We start from the raw sequence: 6,041 nt of genomic DNA, 5'->3' as shown, positions 1-6,041 counted from the left end.
CCCCCACCCCACACACACACACACACACACACACACACACACACACACACACACACAAAAGTCTTCTAAATCCTAAAAGTTTTCAGAAAACCCTATGTTTCTATGTCAGTGGTGCTCAACCTTTTTCATGTCAAGGCCCCCCAGAATTATCTGTAGTTGGCCGCGGACCCCCATCTGAAAATATGTTGTTTGAGTTAAAAGCGTTCACCGTGAGAGAATATATATTCAAAGATTTACACATTTTCACGATTCTTTCAACAGCTAAAGTTTTAAATAAATGCTTAAAAAAAAAACCAAAAGGGCTTCCCGTCCTGAATGGGTTAAGTTCACTGTAACGCTGGTTCTCAGGGGTCGCAATCACCAAGTACAACCAAATACGCTGGAATGCTTATATAGTTTTTTAGTATACCTTCAGTAATGACATTTTTCTCTTAATTATTAGTTATTCATTAATTATGACTCAACATGTCTCTGTTCCATATGCTACAGTTTAAAGGCATCGTGACAAATTTATTTTCTTTGGGTTTTCTGAGCTCAATTGCACCCAAAAAAAAACCTGAACTTTTAACATAGATTTTCTACAAATCTGCCAGCAGATGTCACTGTCGAGGCCTGTTTGCCTGTTTTTATTGCAGCTCAAAAGGCTTCAGAACACACAGAGAAAACCCCAGACCACAAAAAATAAATGAAACTTAATGTCATGAAACCTTTAAAACCAGGTGGTGCTCGCAAGATAATCGGGGCCCGTGCTCAGGACGCGTTACCGACTATAGGGTCGGGACGATGTCCCAAATTATATTTACCTTTTTACGCAGTGATTCTCAAACCCGTTTAATTTCAATGACCCCCAGTTAGACCTGCATTATAGTCTACATTCCTATCTCTGACAATGTATATTGTAAAATCAATGTTAATTCAGCTCTGAGAGTGTGCACGTGGAACCAAATGGACCTCAGTGCAGTGAGAGACTTCAGGGCTCCAACACACTGAAATCATTGTTGTCGGGCAGAAACTGTTCTTTTCATCGGAAAAGGGGAGGAGAAGGCGAACAAAACCAATAACCTGTTTCCCAGTAGGGTGGTTATTATTTAGTCACATGATCTGGTTAATAGATTTCATTGGTTAACACATTCAGTCACATGCTCTGGTTAATAGATTTCATTGGTTACATATTCATACGAACAAACGACAGACTTGAGCACTTTCACTTAAACGTTTTTTTTTTCTTTTCTCTTTTTAAATATGTGAAACACAAACTAGCAAATCAAAAATGATAAGCGCCTTGTGAGCTTGTAGATCGGCTATTTGTGTGTGACCGTAGTTATGACCAAGTAGGGCAGTGTTTCTCAACCAATGGTCCGGGCCCCCGGGGGACCCCCAGTGGTCCTTGAGGGGGTTTCCAGGTGGTCCCCAGCTAAACGGAGAGTTGGTAACCAATTTGACCCTTAACCCACTGGTCTGATTAACCCATTCTGACCTGAGATCAGATTCTAGAAATGTCAGTCGTTCTTCGATTTTTCAAAAAATAGCAGACCTACAAGCTCGTATCGCGCCACTCGGTGGCGCGATATGAGCTTGTAGATCTGCTATTTTTAAATAGCTAAAGCATAACATGATGCTAACACCAAAATGGGTGCCCGGTCAGAATGGGTTAACACAATCAGCGCCGGGATTTCTTTCAAAATAGAAGCTCGGGGTGCCGCGCAGATATGGCAGCTTTTACTATGAAAGCCCCCCCCCCGCTAATGTTTGCTTGTTTACCTCGGTAGGATTTCGATAAAGTCGCTCGATAATCCCTCGCGTTCTTATTGTGAACGAGAGGCGCGTTGGAAGTCAGAAATGAAGAGCTTGGTATATCCATCTGGTCAAAACCACAGAGAGCTCCCTAGCCCATTCTGACCTGAGATCAGATTCATACGAGGTTTTCCACTGGACACACACTGGTCTGATTAACCCATTCTGACCTGAGATCAGGTTCTAAAAATGTCAGTCGTTCTTCGATAAAAAAAAAAATAGCAGACCTACAAGCTCGTATCGCGCCACTCGGTGGCGCGATATGAGCTTGTAGATCTGCTATTTTTCAATAGCTAAAGCATAACATGATGCCGACACCAAAATGGGTTCCCGTTCAGAATGGGCTAGATTAGGAGATACGTGCATTTCTTTCTGATTGGTAAACAGGGAAGTGAACGGGGGATGTTTTATTTTTCTTCTTTCCATTCCTTTTTATAAGTTATTTGACTGCTGCTGAAGCAGCTAGATTTTGTTTAACGTTTGCTGCAAACCGTCTAAAAAAACGTATCTATAGGCCTACGTGTCATTTATGTTTGTACAGGATTGCGTGTTGCCTTTATAGTTTATATAGTGTGTACAGCATATTGTGGAGATGCTATTTTTTCATGATTTTGGCTTTATTAAGGAACTGTAACTGTCCTGCTGTGTATTTATGTGTAGATTTGAGCTGTTTTGTTTTTGGCATCCACATGTACATGGCATAGGAGCGGCGGCCATTTTTTTCCGGTTCCACGGAAGCCTTCGGTACCCGTGCAGGCTTTCATTTTCATCGGCACAAAAATGAATGAAAACCTGGAGGAACGCATTGGCCGCTCCGGTCTAGGAGTGGGAGTCAACCCTTCCGGGTGGGCGTCGCTTCAAATGACGTAGCGCTGCACTGGGGGGGGGGAGGAGAAGAGGGGCTGGGGGTGACCGACAGCAGAGCCATAGAGTATAGACAGAGTTACGCAAACTCCGTTCACTTCATGGGGCTTCAGTCCAATGGTGGCTCTTCTACATAGGCTTCTATTGAGCATGGGGATAACCGGAAGTTTACGGAATGCATTGGAGTCTATGGGCTCACGCGAGTACATGAACCACGTGACCTGCAGGCTGTTTTCTGCCCCTTCAATATCGCATCTCTTCTATTAGATGGCTCTGACTGACGACAGATCGGTGAGATGAAATCTGGGCGTGTGCAAATTCTCAGCCGCGACCCGCCACTCTAGACCAGAAACCTAACCCCATTCACCCCCCCCCCCCCCCCCCATAGAGAATTTCCCAAAAATATTGATATGAATTATTCTAAGCCTAAAATCAAGTCGTCCAGGATCCTGGTGAGCCATGGCCATAAATTCAGATTCTTTTGAAAAGGAAAAGTAAACCATATTTATAATATATCATATAATTATATATTTTTTATAATCAAATGGTGACGTGAATGTTTTATTTTTATATATTTAATTATATGATATACTATATTGTTTTTCGGTTTTCAATTATTATTACTAATACATCTTTTGGGAAATCTCTGCGGGAAAAATGAACGGGGTTTGGATCGGTGGAACCAGAAAATGGCCGCCGCTGCCATGCCCACGGTATCAGGAGGTGTACTGTACCGTTCTTTACAGCATGTGACGTGTGATCATGTGACGAGTGATCATGTGACGTGTGATCAATCTGTTTTGTAAGACGTGCACCTGTCGTCTCTCGAATGAGTTGGTTTTCTAATCCCTTGTACTGTAATTGTGCACAAATAAATGTCTACCATATGAACTGACTGTATGCTCAGCTACTTACTGTCTCTGGAGACGTGATTATTATTGTTTGTTGTACCACTTAAACCTCTCTAAGCGTCCCACAGGGCTGCGTTCTAGGCCTCCTGTTCACTCCACTCCCACGTACTAACAGACTGCTTGTACGTTAGTTTGCAACAGTTTGACACATGCGTGGCAGGTTAACCCATTCTGACCGGGCACCCATTTTGGTGTTGGCATCATGTTATGCTTTAGCTATTGAAAAATAGCAGATCTACAAGCTCATATCGCGCCACCGAGTGGCGCGATACGAGCTTGTAGGTCTGCTATTTTTGAAAAATCGAAGACACTTTTAGAATCTGATCTCAGGTCAGAATGGGTTAATAATGAAACTGTCAGGATGTAATAGACATTTTTAGAATCTGATCTCAGGTCAGAATGGGTTAAGAGCCATAGAGTAAGACAGAGTTATGACAACTCTGTTCACTTCAGGGGGCTTCAGTCCAATGGCGGCTCTCCTACATAGACTTCTATTGAGAATGGGGACAACAAATAGTCCTGGACCGGAAGTAGGCAGAAATGCATTGGACTCAGGCAACAGCCCAGCTCCAATGATCTTAAATCCCTTTATTTTAGATTTTCTTTGTAGTAATCCTACAACATAAACATTACAGACACTTTAGTTGTTACTGTACAATACTTTAAAACAGTTGTCACGTTGCACACATGCCTAAAATTGCTCTTATTTGCGCCGCCCTCGTTGAAAACAATGTGTTTCAACCTCCAGCTTGTCCCTCTCCATGGCTGCATGGACAGCGATCGAGCGCTCGGTTTCTGCCCCCTCAACATCGTAACTCTTCTATTGGATGGCTCTGAGACTCACCCGTGGCTCCCGACATGCGTGGCCGGGTTAAGACACTTTATGTGGCTTCCCTGTGAGGTTATAGGGTTTGAGGTATAGGGTGTTGGACCGAGGCCTGTCGGACTGTTAGTATATGTCGGTCCACTCCATCTCTATCGTAGCCTATCTCTATCCTCCTCCACAGTCACCCCACCAGAGTCACAAAGCTGTTCTAAAACGCCTTGCTAATCTTACCCAGCAGGACTCATTCTGTCGGGTTCCTGTTCTAATTCATGTTCCGTCCCAGTTTATTAAAAAATAAATTACCATAACCTCCAACTTCCCCTTTTACCGTAACCTTTGACTGTACACACACGCTAATAAAGCATGCAGTAAATAAATATCAATCAATCCATTCATAGTAAGGTTGTACCGATCTGATCGCGTGATCGGAAATCGGGGGCAGTTACGTCATTTTAAAATGATCGGAATCGGATCGGGGGCAAAAGAAAGTGATCGGGACATCCTTATATCAATATCCATATCATGATATTAGACTGGATATTGACTGGGATGTTGTACAGCTATGTGCCACTCGTTTTGACCCATTTAATTTAGCTGTTCTTTTTCCTGCGAATATTGGAAGAATATTGTAGACTACTATTGTGATATATGGCATAAGTGTTCTATAAAGAATAAATAAATATCGGATCGGGAAGATCGGTATCGTCAGTTACTCAAAATCAAATGATCGTAATAAAAAACAACCCGATGAGGACATCTCTAATTCATATACGGTAACTGTTATTTCCTAGACGGGGTGTAAACTTTTGACTGTGCGTGTTGGAAGCATTAAGGTCAAAGCCAGTCTGCCAAATAGCATCAACCTCAGCCAAGAAGAGACACTTTATACCGGCTGGCAGTTATCAGAGAGATGCATCACCCTTTAAATAAACATTAGTGTACAGTTATCAGAGAGATGCATCAATATCACTGCTAATCAATCACTCTTTAGATAGACATTAGTGTACAAGCGTACAGCTCTGTGATATTAACCAGAGATTGAACACGCTGGTGCAGCTATAGTACCAGTGTTGTTTTTGGCAGCAAATTTCTATTTTAGTTTAGTCAGTCTTTGGAATAGAACCAAAAAACTTTTAGTCATATTTCAGTCACCCGGAATGTCTTAGTGTTACTCTAGTTTTAGTCGACTAAATGTACAGTTGATTTAGTCGACTAAAATTTATTCTGACGGGCCTTGATGCCGTCGTAATGACTGTTTTTACACTTGCTGAAAATAGCTGATCTACAAGCTCACAACGCGTCTCGCTGCGACGCGTTGTGAGCTTGTAGATCGGCTATTTTCAGCATGCAACAAAGTGTAAAATGACTTATACTGGATAAATGACTTATACTGGATACTGGATACTCCACTAGTTCCTTCCTAACATTTATGTCTAGTTTTTATTTGTTGACGGAATTGTCAATATATCTAGTCTTAGTTTTAGTCATCATAGCTTATAGTTTTCATTTAGTTTTTATTCAGTTTTCGCCAGTGAAAAAAGGCAGTCGACGAACGTTTTTCGTCATAGTTTTAGTCGACAAAAACAACACTGGCTATGTACTACAGAAGAGAGCGGAGATCTATAAAGCCTATTTGTTCCTTGCTA

Source organism: Protomyctophum parallelum (assembly GCF_964188405.1).
Source record: "Protomyctophum parallelum genome assembly, chromosome: 9".
NCBI lineage: Eukaryota > Metazoa > Chordata > Actinopteri > Myctophiformes > Myctophidae > Protomyctophum > Protomyctophum parallelum.
This window is presented reverse-complemented; position numbering follows the sequence as displayed.